The sequence below is a fragment of the Zingiber officinale genome, chromosome 8A (genome assembly GCF_018446385.1).
Source record: "Zingiber officinale cultivar Zhangliang chromosome 8A, Zo_v1.1, whole genome shotgun sequence".
Taxonomy (NCBI): Eukaryota; Viridiplantae; Streptophyta; class Magnoliopsida; order Zingiberales; family Zingiberaceae; genus Zingiber; species Zingiber officinale.
Window position 1 is genome coordinate 67,148,333 of NC_056000.1, and position 18,852 is coordinate 67,167,184.

Here is an 18,852-nt window from a genome sequence, read left to right on the forward strand (position 1 = left end):
TCGGGCCGATCGATGGCTTACTGATCGATCGGCGACCGATCGGTGAGCCACGATTCAGCCTCGATCGATCCACGGATCGATCAGGGAACACGGAGGCTCACCGATCGGTCTACCGACCGATCACGTGCTCCTGGATCGATGCGTACAGAAGAGGTCAGAAGCACGGAGGTCACCGATCGGTCTACCGACCGATCAGAGACTCCCTGATCGGTCTGTTGGATTTCGCAGTGAAACTCTGATTTCAGCAGATTTCGTGCCAAAATCAGTGAAACACTCTACAAATGCTAATAACTATTCTATCATGCATTGGGTAACATTCAAGACATAATATTAAGCATGTTCACTAGTTCATACCATTAACCATACCAGGATGCGAAGCATAAGGGAAAAGAGACAAGACTTTAATAACTATACTTGCTACAAGTTCTAATGCGTAGTAAAATAAAACTAGATCCCTAGGATCTTCATTCCAGTTCCTGCCACACACACCATCCTTTGCATTGTCCTCCAGCTCCCTCTGCTAGTCCATCTTTCCTTTACCTTTATCTGCAGTATAAGGAAAAATAGTATCTGTAAGCTTAAAGCTTAGTAAGAAACCATATACCTCACAAAAACATGCATTCGATGCAATATGCTTTTAAAACATGCCGTTTGAAATATGTACTGATTGAACTAAAACATGGCGTATATCATACAATACATAGCAATCAAAACTAGCCATGGCATACTATCAACTAAAGCATGTGAACATGAACTGAACATAGAGCTATCATACCCAAATCATAGAAAAACTGGGCTGAACATATAATGAGCTAAGCTGAAACTAACTGATACTGAATTCAAACTCAACTAACATAACTAATTTTGAGTTTTGAAAACTAATTCATAATAAGTGAAAATACATAATCATGCTGTTTGGGCCTGGCTATGCGCGCATCCCTAACTAGACCCGGGTTTGCAAGTCCCGAATTTAGTACGGTTAACTAGGTTATCTAAACCTAGGGACGGCTGTGGGAGTCCAACCCAATGGATATCTGATCCAGTACAGTGCCACTGAAAATAAAATACTGAAATAGCTAATACTTGCTTATTCTATTGTTTCTAGGTTATCTGAACCTAGAGCTAGGTTATCTAAACCTAGAAGCGACTGTGGGAGCCCACCCATTGGATATCTGATCCATATAAGCTGTAATAAACTGAGAATACTGAATAGATACTTCTAATGTATCTAACTGAGCTGTTAAAGATGCATATGGTGTATTTTTACTAAACTAGCTATTTTATCGAACACTTAGTGTGCCCTAACTCTCCTCTCTATTAGGGAGACCGCCTCTAGGCACCCGACAACATCAACCTCCTATCTGAAGAGGGAAGACATGCCCGGCCCATCTAGAGGTGCTCAACTAAATCCCTAATCTGCGAAGAGAGTTAACTACACCCTAGATATCGATAAAAAAAATCTGCATACATCCTAACTAAAGCATAAAAACTCAATCGAAAGCTATTATACTGCAGGTGAGGGGTTTCTTACCTCCTGTTCGTAATTTCTTACGATTCTATTCGCTAGAATTCCAGTGTAGATGACCTTCTCGACGATCCGCTCACGTCTTCGCGTTCCTCTCGCGGAGAAGAACCTCTTTCGTGTTGGAGTCGTCGCCGGAAGATGTTCCCTTGACCCTAGGGATGGAACCCTAGTGTTGGCTTGGTGTGGCGCCGAGAGAAGGAGGAAGAGGAGAAGGGTGGCGTGAGGGTTTCGGTGGAGAGGGATGTTGCCGAACCAAAATCTAAAATAAACCAAACCCAACTTAAGTTCTTAATTTATATTAGTTGGATTATTGAACCCAACTCCAATATAAATATAATTGGTTCCTCTTTCTTTCAGCACGGCCCTACTGGGTTTACCGGTTACTAACATTATCCCATATACCATAGGTCTCGGGTTCGATTCCCGCCTAAGCTATTTTGCGGTTCTAATTATTTTTGTTACTTCCGATACTCGGAAAATTCCGGAAAAATATCTAAAAATTCCAGAAAAATCATATAATAATTCTAAAATAGTTTTGAGAATTTTCGGGCGTTACACTTAGTGTCAAGTAATGGTATACACTTAGACACATTTAATAGTATCCTTCCCAACGGAGTCACTACTATCACTTGTGTGACCAAAGGGAAACCAACTATTGATTTGTCATAAAACTAGATTGGCAATATAATAAAATTAATAAACCCCTCTTACAAAGTTTGAATTTGTATACGTCCACACTAACGTGGCATACAAGATTCATGGTGTTTGAGGTAATTTTATTTGTCAAAAAGTTATATTGACAAGATAGTCAATGGGTAAAACCCTCCTCTTACAAATGATGAATTTGTATACGTCCACACTAACGTGGCATGCAAAATTCACGATGTTTGAGGTGCTGGTGAATTTAAATAATATTGTTTGAGGAATCAATGTTATTTTAAATTCAAAGAGTTTTGACCAAATATTTGATCAAAGACAGATCAACTATTAATTTTATTCGTCATAAAGTAAAGTTGACGAGATAATAAAATTAATGAATAAAATCTCCTCTTCGATTTTGTATACACAAAATTCATGGAGATTTTAAGGAGTTGATCTTGACCAAATATTTTTGTGATTCTTAGGATGTTTGTCAATCCCTAGTAGGCATACTATAGAAAAAGACTTAGTAGTCCCAATTGTAATGATTGGAAATAAGACTTGGACATTAAGGTAGACTGTCTTCTTAGAACTAAGAACAATTTAGGTGTATTTAATTCATTAGTTGAAACATGTCTAGTGGTGTTATCTACCAAAACCTAGAGTGTAGATACAAGATGCCATTAATCATGTCTGCAATTCATTGCAGGGTTCTAGGAAACCCGACAACTAAATGAAAGGTAAATCACCGTCTACATGGACACTACTGTAAAAATGATAGTTGTTGTAGTGGGAGATGTTTATCTTTTGATAAGAATAAAACATGGATTTTTGAGTAATTGTCTTTACGCACCAAGTTTAGAAAGAACTAGTTTTCAGTTTCTAAACTATTCAAAGAACTTGATATTCTGCCTCTTTTAAATAACAAAGTTGTTATTAAGAAAAAGAGGGAAGTTATCTATTCTGGTACGTTGGTTGGCAATTTATAAATCCAATAACTCTCACGATGCAACAAATGGAAATTAGTAACACATCTTCTAACTTTAAGAGAAAGTAACCTTCGAAAATGAACCAATTATATCTTTGGCTTCTAAGGCTATAACTTGAGTAGGATTCATTGGTAGCTGATGAACTTTTGGGTTCATTAGTAGTGGAAATCTTTCCAACCTGCGAGTCTTACTTGGAAAGAAAAATAACCAAGAAGCTTTTAAGTCTAAGGGGTATGGAATCAAAGATATGTTGAAATTGGTTCATTCTGATTTGTGTGATCCTATGACTATCCAGACAAGAGGTAGTATTGAATATTTCGTCTATTTTATAGACAACTATTCAAGATACAAATAAATTTACTTAATGTACCACAAGACTAAGTACTTTGATTAGTTCAAAGAGTACTAGGCTGATGTGGAGAAACAACAAAGTAAAAAGACACTATGGTGAGATCATAGTGGCAAGTACCTCTTGGGAGAATTTAGGAGTCACTTATCAGAAGTAGGGATTCAATCCCAACTAACTGTATCTGGTACACCCCAACAGAATGGTGTAGTAGAAAGAAGGTAAAGGACTCTTATGGAATAATTAGATAGATGATGAGTTATTCAGAGAATTACCAAGTTTGTTTTAAGGATAAAACTCTGAAAACGAAAGTGAACATAGTACCTTCCAAGTTAGAACTCTCTACTCATATAGAATTGCTGAATAGGCGTAAGCCTATTTTGAAGCATATTCGGATTCGGGTAATCCAGCACATATGTTAAAGAGAGATAATGATAAATTGGATAGGAGTTCACTTGTTTGTAAGTTATCCTAGATAAACAAAAGTAGGTTTATAGTCTTAAAAATCAGAAGGACATTGTTAGCATCAATGACTGATTTTAAAAGGACTATATAATGAGCCACGTGCTCATAAGTAAATTTGTTCTTAAGGAAATAATAAAAGACATGTCTAATCTAGTACCAACTATACAAGATGAGATACCACAAGAAAACTGCAACACGTATCACAAATGATACACAATTGCAGAAAATGTCTTGTCATAGTGGGAGGGTTGTTAAGCAACCTTAAAAGATTCATGTTTTGGGAGAGTTTTTGAACTCGATCCCTGAAGGACATGAACCTGATCTCCGGACATATGACGAAGCACTCCAAGATAAATATGCAGCATCTTAGCAAAGAGTAATGAATAATAGAATTAGAATATATGTATTCTAATAAAATCTGGAAGCTTGTAGAACCACCAAGTGGTGTAAAAGCCTTTGGGTGTAAAAGGTCTATAATAGGAAAAGAGGGATAGACAAGGAGGTAGAAACCTTCAAAGCAAGGCTTGATGAAAAACGAAACTTTTTTCACTGGTAGCCATGCTTAAGTCTATCCGGATTCTTTTATCTATTTGGCAAGTGGATGTCAAGACAGCATTCCTTAATGGAAGTCTTGAAGAAAGCATCCATATATAGCAACCAGAAGGGTTCATTGCAAAGGGCTAAGAGCATCTTGTGTAAAGCTCAATCAGTCTATGGACTGAGGCAAAGCTTCAAGGTCTTGGAACATCCGATTTATCAAAGTAATTCAGACCTATGGATTTATTTAGTAACCGGATAAGTCTTGTGTATACAAAAGGTGTGATGGAAGCGTGGTGGTATTTCTTGTACTATACGTAGATAACATTTTTGGTAGTTGGAAACAATATCAAAATGTTATCAGAAGTAAGGGTATGGTTGTCCAAACAATTCGATATAAAGGACTTGGGAGAATGAATATATTCTTGAGATCAAAGTAATAAGGGATCGCAAGAAAAGAATATTTTACTTATCCCAAGCTTCATACATCGGAAAAATCCTTGCTCGTTTTAAAGCATGCAAAACTCCAAGAAAGGTTTCTTACCTTTTTAGGATGGAGTAACTTTATCTAAAGATATGTCTCTGTAGACATCAAAGGAGATAAAGGAAATAAAGGAAGTTCTTTATGCTTCGGCTATCGGAAGCCTAATGAATGCTATGCACGAGATAAGAAATCTGTTTTGCCAAGGGCATAGTTGGCAGATATCAAAATAACTCTGGACAAGGACAGTGGACTGCAGTAAAGCATATATTGAAGTACCTTAGAGACACTAGAGATTATATGCTAGCTTACAAAGCAGTTAATTTGGTCCTTGTGGGTTGCATGGATTTTGACTTCCAATCGGATAGGGACAATAATAAGTCAACCTCGGGGTTTTGTGTTTACTTTAGGAGGTAAAGTCATAACTATGGAAGAGTGATAAGCATAGGTATTTTTCTGGACTCCACCATAGAAGCTTAGTATTTGACAAGACTCTGAGGTAGCTATAAAAGCTGAATGACTCAATAATCTCAAGATAGACTTAGATATGATTTCTGGTTTGTCCAAATATTATTACAATTTATTGTAATAATATTGGTGCAATAGCAAACTCGAAGAAACCATAAGTCTATAAAGGCAAGTAAACACAATAGAGCGCAAGTACCACCCAATACGAGAAATCGTATAAACGAGGAGAAGTTGTTGCTGCCTAGATTGCATCAGGTGATGACCTATAGATTCTTCCACCGAGGTCCTTAAGGCAAGAGCTTTTGATGGACATGTTGAAGGGTTAGGAATCAGATGTATGGCAGCAGATATAGCAGCTTAGTTTTTTAGTATAAGTGGGAGATTGTTAGAGTGTATACTAAAAGCCTAGCTTTTGGTATAAACATTTATCTAGAAATAAGAATCACATTGGTCAAATGTCTACATTTATGATAAATGTAGTTGTTCAATTAATTTATATTGTAGATAACATGGTGTGTGGTGTCACACACAGAGGATCATGTTATCAGTACCTTATAAATTATAAACAGTAGCTCACGACCATAATGGAAAGGAACAAACCATTGGAAGGTCGTAGTGTAATTAGGTATCAGTTTATCTTGACTGTATAATTACACTAGTACACTCAGAGTGTATTGAGTAGGACCATTTGAGGTCGTTTCTTTTATACTGACTTTATAAAGAAACAAAGACCTCGGTTATTATGGAAGTGTGTGCTCTTAATCCTAATATAATAACAAGCACATATATTTGATATTTATTTCTTTAATTTATCAATGGGTGAGATTTAGTTCGATAAATCAATAAGCCCGATAAGTTGGGAAATGGTATCACTTATAGTGTGTGTTGTTGATTATAAAAGGAAACTGTGTCCTAGAGATACTAGGTTGATAATGTCCTCAAGAGGAGCTCATAAGGATTGTCATGTTAAACCCTGCAGGTGGACTTAGTCCAACATGATAATAAGGTTGAGTGGTACTACTCTTGGACTAAGATATTAATTAAATGAGTTGTCAGTAACTCACTTAATTAGTGGACATTCGATATCTTAAACACAGGGAGACTAACACACTCATAATAAGAAGGAGCCCAAAAATGTAATTTGGGATTGGTGCGGTAGTTCAATAATAGTTCTCTAGTGGAATGAATTATTATTGATAAAATTAAGTTGTGTGTTCGGGGAGAACACGGGATGCTTAATTTATCGGGAGACCAAAACCAATTCCTCCTCTCGGTCCCTATCGTAGCCTCTTATATATAGAGTACTATACCCACCTATACCCACCTTCTATACCCACCAATAGGGGGTCGGCCAAGCTAGCTTGGGAACCAAGCTAGGGCCGGCCTAAGTATAAGATTGGGTGGCCTAGCTTGAACCCAAGCTAGTGGGGGCCGGCCAAATTAAATTAAAAAGGGATTTTAATTTTAATTTTTATTATGTGGGAGATATAATTTATTAAAGAGAATTAAAATTAAAATATCTCTCTTGTAAAAGATCTACAAAAGATTAAAGAAAGAGATTAGATCTCTTTCCTTATTTGTAGATTGGTGAGATATTTTATTTTCTCTTTAAAAATTATTCACATGTTGTAAAATTAAAATTATAAAAATTTCCTTTTATCAACCATGAAGAGATTTTGAAGAGAAATTTTATTTTTTAAAATTTCCGGAAACAAATTATGAAGTTTTAATTGTTGATTGAAACTTGTCCAATTTGTTCTTCATTGATGTGGCCGGCCATAAGATTTCAATTGGGGAAATTTTATTTTATTTTTCTCAATTAAATCATGTCAAGGAAATTGAGGAAATTTTATTGTAATTAAATTTCCTAATTTGCCTAGGCCAAGGAATATAAAAGAAGGGGTGAGGGTGCCTTCATGGGTGACAACCTCTATTATTTCTCTCCCTCTTTTGTTCCTTGGTGTGGCCGGCCATCCTCTCCCTCTCTTCCTCTTGTGGTGGCCGAACCTCTCTCTCTCCCTTGGAGCTCTTGTGGTGGCCGGATACTACTTGGAGAAGAAGAAGAAGAAGGAGAGAAAGCTAGCATCTCTTGGAGCTTGGTTAGTGTTTTGATTTTCTTCCCTGGTGAAGCTTCTTCTTTTGTGGCCGAACCTAGTTAGGAGGAGAAGAAGGTGGTTGGTGGTTTCTCATCTCGGAAGATCGTTGCCCACACAACGTCCGAGGTTAGAAGAGGAATACGGTAGAAGATCAAGAGGTTTTTCTACAAGGTATAACTAGTAATTTTTCTTTCCGCATCATACTAGTTATTTATGGAAATAATACCAAATACAAGAGGCTTACGTTCTAGTATTTCGAATATGTTTTTCGAAGTTGTGTTCTTTTGTTTTATTTTTTTTTCCTTGTGATTTGATTGTTCTTTTCGGTTAACCTAAAGTTATTTTAGGAAATTAAATATTAGCTTTCTATAAAAGGTTTTGTCTAGTCGGTGGTGGTTGCTCCCATATCCAAGAAGGCCATGTGCCTCACCACGTCAGTACTGGGAACCAATTATGGAAATTAATATTTAATGGAATTAATAACTTAAGGTGATTTGGGTCGAACGTGTTAAGTTCCGCAGGAGATCCAAGTCAAAACCTAAAAGAACAAATAGATTAAGTTTTGGATCAAACGTGTTAAGTTCCGCAGGCGATCCAAAATTTAATTTAAAAGAACACATGGTAGCTAGGAAAAGGTTCAGACCTTTGTACAAAATTTTTGTATAGTGGAACCTCTAGGTTTTCCGAGTAGCAACCAACACTAATGACAGCCACCATGTCTGAGGGGACACCCGTAAGGGATCATATCCTCAAAATGATGGCTTATCTAAATGAAATACAAGTCCTTGGAGGAGAAATCGATGGGGAAACCCAGGTCGATATAATTCTCCAAACGCTACCTAGAAGTTTTGAGCAGTTTTGCCTGAACTATAACATGAACAACTACAGGTAGTAGAAGGAATATTTCGACAAAGTTCTCAGATTTACTATGCTGAAAATGGTTCTACTTATAAGTCGAAAGGCAAGAAGAAGAAGAAACAGGTCTTTTCAGCAAAGAAGGTGAATAAACCTCAGGGTACAGGACAGAAAGCTGGAATGAAGAAGTCGAAGGGCAAGTGCTTCATCTGCAAGCAATCTGGACATTGGAAAGCGGACTGTCCTCGTAGGAATCAGAACAATAAAGGTATATCTCATACTTTAGTAGTTGAAACATGTTTAGCGGTGTTATCTACCAGCACCTGGTGTGTAGATATGGGAGCCACTGATCATGTCTGTAATTCTTTGTAGGGGTTCCAGGAAACCCGGCGACTATTTGAAGGAGAGATAACCGTCTACATGGGCAATGCTACTAAGGTGGCGGCTGTTGCAGTGGGAGACATCTACTTATCTTTTGATAGGAATAGAAATTTGATTTTAAGAAATTGTCTTTATGTACCCAGTTTTAGAAAGAATTTAATTTCATTTTCTAAACTGTATTTGGATGGATATTCAGTTTCTTTTAGTAACAATGTCGTTATAAAGAGAAATAAGGTGATTATCTGTTCTGGTGCATTGGTTGGCAATTTATATACTTTAAATTCAATTTCTCCCACAAAGTAAAATATGAAAATTAATAACACATCTTCTAACTCTAATAAGAGAAAAGAACCTTCGGAAATGAACCAAACGTATCTTTGGCATCTAAGGTTTGGACATATTAACTTAAGTAGGATTCAAACGCTTGTAGCCGATGGACTCTTGGATTCATTAGAATTGGAAAACTTTCTAACATGTGAATCCTGCTTGGAAGGAAAAATGACCAAGAGACCTTTTAAGGCCAAGGGGTATAGAGCTAAAGATACATTAGAATTGGTTCATTCTGATTTGTGTGGTCCTATGTCTATCCAGGCAAAAGGTGGTTATGAATACTTCATCTCTTTTATAGATGATTATTCAAGACACGGATACATTTACTTGATGCACCGCAAGTCTGAATGCTTTGACAAGTTCAAAGAATATAGGGCTGATGTGGAGAAACGTCTTGGTAAAAGTATCAAGACACTACGGTCTGACCGTGGTGGCGAGTACCTCTTTAGAGAGTTTAGGAATTACTTATCAGAAGTCGAGATTCAATCCCAATTGTCTGTGCCTGGTACACCCCAACAGAATGGTGTGACAGAACGAAGGAATAGGACTCTTATGGAAATGGTTAGATCAATGATGAGTTATTCAGAATTACCAAATTCGTTTTGGGGATATGTTTTAGAAACAGCAGTATACATTCTGAATATGGTACCTTCTAAAACAGTTCCTTCTACTCCCATGGAATTATGGAATGAGCGTAAGCCTAGTCTGAATCATATCCGGATATGGGGTAGTCCAGCACATGTGCTGAAGGGAGATACTGACAAGTTGAAATCACGTACAGAAGTTTGTCTGTTTGTGGGATATCCTAAGGGAACGAAAGGTAGTTTGTTTTATAATCCTAAAAATCAGAAGATCATTGTTAACACCAATGCTCGATTTTTAGAAGAAGATTATGTAATGAACCATAAGCCCATGAGTAAAATAGTTTTAGAAGAAATTACAGAGGACATGTCTGTTTTAGTACCAACAGTACAAGATGAAGTACCACAAGAAACTACAACATTAGTCACACATGATACACAGCCAGAGACAGTGCCTCGTCGTAGTGGGAGGGTTGTGAGGCAACCTGAGAGATTCATGTTTTTGGGAGAGTCCTTGGACTTGATCTCAGGTAAACATGAACCTGGTCCCCGAACATATAACGAAGCACTCCAAGATATAGATGCAATATCTTGGCAAAAGGCAATGAATCCCGAAATAGAATCTATGTATTCTAATAAGGTCTGGGAGCTTGTAGAATCACCTGATAGTGTAAAAGCCATTGGATGCAAGTGGATCTACAAAAGGAAAAGAGGGATAGATGGGAAGGTAGAAACCTTCAAAGCAAGGCTTGTTGCGAAAGGGTATACTCAGAAAGAGGGAATTGATTATGAGGAGACTTTCTCGCCAGTAGCTATGCTTAAGTCTATCCAGATACTCTTATCCATTGCCGCTCATATGGATTATGAGATTTGGCAAATGGATGTCAAGATAGCTTTCCTTAACGGAAGTCTTGATGAAAACATCCATATGAAGCAACCAGAAGGGTTCATTGAAAAGGGCAAAGAGCATCTAGTGTGTAAGCTCAATCGGTCCATTTATGGATTGAAGCAAGCTTCAAGATCTTGGAACATCCGGTTTAATGAAGTAATCCAATCATATGGATTTATTCAGTGTCCGGATGAGTCTTGTGTATACAAGAAGTGTAACAGAAACGTGGTAGTATTTCTTGTACTATACATAGATGATATTTTGTTAATTGGCAACAATATCAAGGTATTATCGGACGTAAGGGTATGGTTGTCCAAACAATTTGATATGAAGGACTTAGGAGAATGTGCACACATTCTTGGGATCAAAGTTATAAGGGATCGCAAGAAAAGAATGTTGTGTCTATCCCAAGCTTTATATATAGATACAATCCTTGCTCGTTTTAGCATGCAAAACTCCAAGAAAGGTTTCTTACCTTTTAGGCATGGAGTAGCTTTATCTAAAGAGATGTCTCCGAAGACATCAAAGGAGATAGAGGACATAAAGACAGTTCCTTATGCCTCAGCTGTAGGAAGCCTTATGTATGCAATGTTGTGTACGAGACTTGATATCTGTTTTATCGTGGGCATGGTTAGCAGATATCAAAGTAACTCTGGACAAGGACATTGGACTACGGTAAAGCATATATTAAAGTACCTGAGAAGGACTAGAGATTATATGCTAGTCTACCAAGCAAACGATTTGCTCCCTGTGGGTTACACGGATTCAGATTTCCAATCAGATAGGGACAATAGTAAGTCTACGTCAGGCTATGTGTTTACTCTAGGAGGTGGAGCCATTGCATGGAGGAGTGTTAAGCAGAAATGCGTCTCAGACTCAACCATGGAAGCAGAGTATGTGGCAGCCTCTAAGGCAGCCAAAGAAGCTATATGGCTCAGGAACTTTCTAATGGATTTAGATGTGATTCCTGGTTTGCCCAAGATCATCACAATTTATTGTGATAATAGCAGTGTAGTTGCAAACTCGAAGGAACCATGAGCCCATAAAGCAAGTAAACATATAGAGCGCGAGTACCACCTGATACGAGACATCGTCAAGCGAGGAGAAGTTATCGTCGCCAAGATTGCATCAGAAGATAACCTGGCAGATCCTTTCACAAAGGCCCTTCCGGCGAAAGCTTTTGTCCACATGTGGAGGGGATGGGAATCAGATGTAAGGAAACAGATATGGCAGCATAGTCTTTTAGTATAAGTGGGAGATTGTTAGAGTGTATAATAAAAGCCTAGCTTTTGTAAATATTTATTTGTTAAAATAAAAGAATCACATTGGTCAATATCTGCATTTAAGAAATGTAATTGTTCAATTAATTTATATAGTAGACAACATGGAGTGTGGTGTCACACTCAGAAGATCATGTTGTCGGTTCTCTATAAATTATAAACAGTTGCTCGCGACTAAGATGGAAAGGAACAAACCATCAGAATAGTCGTAGTGTAATTAAGTATTAGTTTATCTTGACTAATAAATTACACTAATACACTTTAAGTGTATTGAGTAGGATCATTTAGGTAAGTTCTTTTTGTACTGACTTAGTAAAAGAACTAAACTTTAGTTATTATGGAAGTGTGTGCTCTTAATCCTAATATAATAACAAGCACATATATTTAATATTTATTTCTTTGATTTATCAAAGGGTGAGGTTTAGCTCGATAAATCAATATGCCCGATAAGTTGGGAAATGATATTACCTATAGTGTGTGTTGTTGATTATAGAAGGAATCTGTGTCCTACTTATCTAGGTTGAGAATGTCCCCAAGAGGAGCTCATAAGGATTGCCATGTTAAACCCTGTAGGTGGACCTAGTCCGACATGATAATAAAGTTGAGTGGTACTACTCTTGGAGCTAGATATTAATTAAGTGAGTTGTCAGTAACTTACTTAATTAGTGGACATTCGTAATCTTAAACACAGGGAGACTAACACACTCATGATAAGAAGGAGCCCATAATGTAATTTGGAATTGGTGCGGTAGTGCGGTAATAACTCTCTAGTGGAATGAGTTGTTATCGATGAACTTGAGTTGTGTGTTCGGGGCGAGCACGGGATACTCAAGATCATCGGAAGGACAAAACCAATTTCTCCTCTAGGTCCCTGTCGTAGCCTCATTATAGCCTCAAGTCCATCCAAATGTAAGGCTCTTCTTGGTGTCCAAGAAGGGGGTCGGACCATTGTTTGGTGACCAAGCAATGGCCGGCCACATCCTCTTATAGGGGCCGGCCCTATTGCTTGGTGACCAAGCTTGTAGGGGCCGACCAAGATTAATTCAAATAGGAGGGGTGTTTTAAATTTTTAAAATCTTCTCTTTGTAGAAAAATATAAGTTTTAAAAAAGAGATTTTAATTTTTAAAACTTTCCTTATTTGAATTAGGCCACATGTTTTAATAGAGAGTTTTAAAAGTTTTAAAACTTTCCTTTTTTAACCATCCTCATGATTTAAGAAAAAAGGGAGATAAGTTTTAAAATTAAAATTTTCTATCATCATGTTAAAAAAGAAAATTTTATAAGAGAGTTTTTAAATTTAAAACATGGTTTTAATTTTTAGAAACTTTCCTTTTTTTAACTCCTACTTTCAGAAAGAGAGCTTGTAAAATTTTATAAGAGCTTTTTCTCTTGTAAAATTTTATAAAAAAATTATTATTCTTTTCCTAAATATGGTGGCCGGCCACCTTGCTTGGTGCCCAAGCAAGGGGTCGGCCAAACTTAATCCTAAACCATATAGGATTGATCACAAACATTGATTGGTGATTGATTCAATCAAGAGGAAAGAAAAGGAAAAATAAAAAGGAAAAAGGAAAAACTCTTGGATGATTTTATTTTTTGTAAAAGGTTTTTCCTTATTTGCCTTGGGCAAGTAATATAAAAGAAGGGGTGAGGGGGCTTCATGAGATACAACTCTTATTCTCTTGCTTGGATATCTCTTGGTGGCCGGCTCTCTCCCTTCTCCCTTTCCCTTTGCTCTCTTCTCCTTAGTGGTGGTGGTGGCCAAATTCTAGAGGAAGAGGAAGGAGTCTTTTGGGTGGTGTTCATCTTGGAGGATCGTCGCCCACACGACGTCCAAGGCGAGGCGAGGAATATAGCAGAAGATCTCGAGGTTATTAGCTTACAAAGAGAAGGTATAACTAGTAGTTTTTCTTCCGCATCATACTAGTTATTTTCTTTGTAAGAATTCTAAATACAAGAGGCAATTAGATTTAGTTTTTCGAAATAGTTTTTTTCGAGTTTGTGTTTTCTTCTTTTTCGAATTTGTGATTCGATTGTTCTTTTTGGTTAACCTACAGTTATTTAAGGAAATAAATATTATCTTTCCTTAAAAGGTTTTGCCTAGGCGGTGGTGGTTGCTCCCATATCCAAGAAGGTCATGTGCCTCGCCATGCAGTTCTGGAAGCCAATTTTGGAAATTAGTATTTATGGAATTAATAACTTAGGTAAATTTGAATCAATAGTGTTAAGTTCCGCTTGCGATTCAAATCTAAACTATTAAGAACAAATAAGTTAAATTTAGAATCAATGATGTTATGTTCCGTCTACGATTCCTAATTTAACTTCTAAAGAACACAATAGGTTATTTAAGGAAAGGTTCGACATTTGTACAAAAAATTTTGTACAGTGGAACCGGTACATTTTCCTAGGACTAACCAACATTGGGAAGAAGGGGAAGTTGAGCCCATGTTATGTGGGGTCATACCGGATCACCAAAAGGGTTGGTAAGGTAGCGTATGAGCTGGAACTACCCCAGGAAATGTCAGTCATTCATAATGTATTCTATGTCTCAATGCTAAAGAAGCATGTTCCCAATACAAATCAAGTGATTGATCCACACACGATACAAGTTCAAGAGGACCTCAGTTATGAAAGTCGACCTACTCAGATAATAGATCGAGGAGTTAAGAAGTTGAGGAATAAAGAGATACCGTTAGTGAAAGTACTATGGCAAAGTCAACGGTATGAAGAGACAACATGGGAACGCGAGGACGATATGAGACAGAAGTATCCACAATTGTTCTAAGTTCGAGGATGAACTTTTTATAAGATATGGGGAATTGTAACACCCGTAAATTTCCTCTATTCTAAAAGAGTAAAAAGAAATAGAAGAAGAGAAAAGAAATAAAAATATATTCATAAATGGCCTAGGCTAGGATTTGAACCCGAGATCTCTTAGTTGAGATTGGTTTAAATAGTCATTAGGTGGTGATAAAGTATCACATGAGAAATATGAAACAATTCATTATATGTAGATTATATGGGAAGAGATGCTCCAACTTCCACTTAGTATAAAAGGTGATGGATGAGATCAAAACCTAATTTTTCATCTCCTCTTCTCCTCTAGCTGAAACTTCTCCTTCCTCCTTTCAAGGTTCGGCCAAGAACCCTAGGGCTCCAAGTCTTAAGGCTTTCCAAGGGGAGAATCTAAGAAGAGGGTCTCTCCCAAGGACGTAGTCCACGCGAGGGAGGGTGGCGTGGAGATTAAAGTGTGCAAGAGAGAGGATTGTCTTCCCTACACCTTATAGTAGTAAGATATAGTGAAAAGATGTAAGTATCTCTCACCTGCAATATGAGTAGCTTCGATAATACTTGTTATGATATGTTTTAAGCGTGTTGCATGTTATTATATGCTTATTGCATGTTAAAGGAGATAGATGCTATGATATGTAAGATGCCCTATAAAGTTTTGGGATTAAGAGCATGTTTAGATCATCTTGAATTGCTTCCCATTAAGTTTTGGGACTAAGAAGTATAATCAAGTGCCTAAATTGCTTCCCTATAAGTATGGGAGAATTAAGCGCACATAAGGTGTTTGGTTAAATGCCAAGCAAGTGCAAGTACAAGAAATTAATAGTTAAAAGAAAATATTTTACTTTAGAAAGACATGTACTGGACACAAGGTCTATGGGTGGGCTCCTAGATCGCCCCTAGGCTCCTAGACCACCTAGTAGTACCTTGATAGGTTCGGAATTAGCTACCTCAAATCTTATTAAGGATGCACGTAAAGTGGTACAATGTCGGACCCAAGCAAGCGATTATTATTTTCACTAGTTATATAATATAACGTTTTCAAAATTCATTGTTTGCTTAGTGGAAGCATCCCTATGGTAGAGAACCTGAGTTATAAAGCGCAGTATTGAGGAACTCTCTAATAAGCCAATATTCCGGTTTTCATTACATTACCAGCATGTTTGTAAGTTGATGTTTGCATGATAAACCTATTTGAAAATACATGCCATGCACATATTTCCGAATTATGTATTTTAGCGTGAGTTGCTATCAAGTGCATGTTTGTGTTTTCCCTAAGCAATTTTAAAAGCATGTTTGCATTGTTGTATTTTCCTCAAGCAGTTTTGAAAAGCATGTCCTCTTTTAATGCATCATTTTGTGAGTAGATGGTACTTACTAAGCATCCGTTTATAGATTTGCATTTCCTTATATTGCAGATAAAGGAAAAGGAAAGCTTGAGTAGGAGGAGGCAGCAGGAGCAGTATTTGTGTATGTGTGTGTGTCGGAACAATGGAAGGAGATCGGAGAACTTGTAATTGTGTGGAACATGTTAGAACTTTAGTATTTTCCTTCTCTCCGTTTACATAAAATATTATCATTAATTGTTTAGGATGAATTTATTGGTTTGGCAGAATTTAGAGTGGCAAGGATAGGTGAAAAAGGGGAGAATAAGCTCTTTTGGTAGAGCAGGGTGTGACTTCGCACGGCCCGTGGCATGGTTGTGTGGGTTCACACGACCTCCCATTGCTTCCCCTCGGCCAAGGTGACACGACTGTGTGGAATTACATGGTCGTGCACCTCTTCCCCTCGGCCAAGGTGACACAGCTGTGTAGAATCACACGGTCGTGCACCTCCTCCTCTCGCCCAAAGCCACACGACCGTGTGGATTCACACGGTCGTGTCTCTTTTCCTCTCGGCCAAAGTGACATGGCCATGTGAGTTCACATGGTCGTGCCCCTCTTTTCCTCTGCTAAGGGTCACGACCATGTGACCCTTACACGGTCATGCCCTGCTCCAGTCGGGAGTTCACTACCTGTCAAGGCCACTCGGTCCAGACCCGTTAGAAGCTTTAAACTCCCTTTCGGCTCTGCTTGGCTGCAAATCATGTCCTACCAGTCGTAACAAGTTAGAATAGAGATATGGACTGAGCAACATATGGTAGGTAAGAATGTCAAAATTTAGATAGAATAAGAAAAGGGTAACGTTTGTCCTGTAAGTTAAGGTTAGTAGAAGGGCGGGCGTTACAGTTTTGGTATCAGAGCGAGTTCCATCCTTCTGTCACACACCTCAAGCATTGATCCTGCAGCTTCCAATTAAGTAATAAATTATCGTTTTCATAACTTTTATGCATCTAGTTCTGTTATGATTATTAAGAATGCTTGTTAAGATTTAGCATGTTTATATATGAAAGTAGTGATGGTAGCAAGTAGGAATGAGAATGGGCTGACATATATCTCATTGGTTTGGCTTACGATATGTAGAATGGTTAGAGGACGACCGGCGAGACAGCCGAGAGTTAATGAACCTCAACCAATGGAAAATGAGTCTGCACCCCAACCCAACCTTTTAGAAGTAGTAGCTCAACTACAGAGATAATTGATGGAGCAGCAGTAGGTTATTGCCACCCTAACTGCTAATCAGCAAGCTCCTCCGGTAGTCCCACCGGAAGCCACTATGGTGACACCTACTACAGTCGAAGTTTCATCAGTTACACTTGTAGCACCAGCAAAGATAGTGAGGCAAGCAGCGTACCTCATCCAGTGGCAGAAACTGAAACCAGAGAATTTCTCTAGCACCAATGAACCATGGGATGTCCAAGCATGGTTCAAAACCCTGGAGAGCATAATGGAGCTACTGGACTGGCCGGAGGTAGAAAAGATAAAGTGTGTCTCCTTTTGCCTCACTGGAGATGCAAGAATGTGGTGGGAGTGGGTCAAGGTAAAAAGGATAGTGAATCAAATGACCTGATCTGACTTCGAGACTAAATAAATATAGCTTCATTTATTTGGTTCTTTTATATTGTATTATTTTTTAAAAAAATAAGAATGTATATAAAATGAATAAATAAAACCAATCAAGTAATATATAAAAATTATTATTATTATTATTATTATTATTATTATTATTATTATTATTATTATTATTATTATTATTAAAATTAGGATTAGGATTAAAATAAATAAATCAATTTATTTTAAGAATTAGGCGGGGACCGCATGAACGCGTACCCCCACTACCCTAAACTATGACGTCCACTCTCCCAACTTGGGGAGATGGTAGACCGTAGGCCAACACCCCTCCAAAGTGCCATATGAAGGTCATTGACATAGGTCATAGGCCTTCTTGATCGCCCATAAACTTCGTCCAGGTAAATATGGAGTAAAGGTTCATGTCCACATGCTTTAATTACAGCTTTCACATTTTACTTCTTGTTATTTTAACGATATGAATAATTATAACCCAAAACTACACCATCTAGATTAAGTGTATATATAATTTTGTTTATTTAGTTTTAAAAGTTCTTGGAATATTAGACTATTTTAATTAAATAAGAATATATATTATAAAAATGATTAGACAAAATTAAAATGATTAACTACCTGAAAAAAAATTAAATTTTCATCTTAATTTTTATAATAAATAAATAATTTATTTTGTTATCATGGGATTAAATAGATAAAAAAAATTAAGTGTGTATATAGTTGCTATCCAATAAGTCGAGTTGCTAAAAATTAAAAAAAAAGGTAAATATGTTACCTTAACACCCCCTAGTGTAGGCCTCAGAGATATGAAGGGAGGTAAATATAGATATACAGACTTTAGCACATGGTGGGGTAAATATCGGGTCATTAGATCCTAAGAATCGACCACTGATCATTACGCTAAAGATATCATATGCCCATCATTTGCCCTACGCTCTGGGGACAAAACCATTTTGATTTTTGAATTTTATTAAGTAACTGATCTTTATTTGGTATTTTATAACCATCTACATGACAGTTGTCATTAAGTCTTTTATAGTTGAAAATCATCCTAGACTGTCCTCTTTTCTGTTCAGCTCCTTTGTTAACTATAAAGGAGGGACTTCTGTGTCTAGAATTAGATCTTTGTATAGCTTTTAATGCCAAGAGTTGAGTAATATGCATCTTCCATTCCTCTCTATCCCAATTGGAGTATTTTAAGTCTTGTGCTTTAATTGTTAAGTCAGGATTGATAAT

The 18,852-nt window shown here is 37.3% G+C and overlaps 1 pseudogene; it reads right to left on the reverse strand.

The window, feature by feature from the left end:
* Positions 1–17,839: 17,839 nt before the first annotated feature.
* On the reverse strand, positions 17,840–18,010 carry LOC122013022 (annotated as a pseudogene).
* Positions 18,011–18,852: the final 842 nt, after the last annotated feature.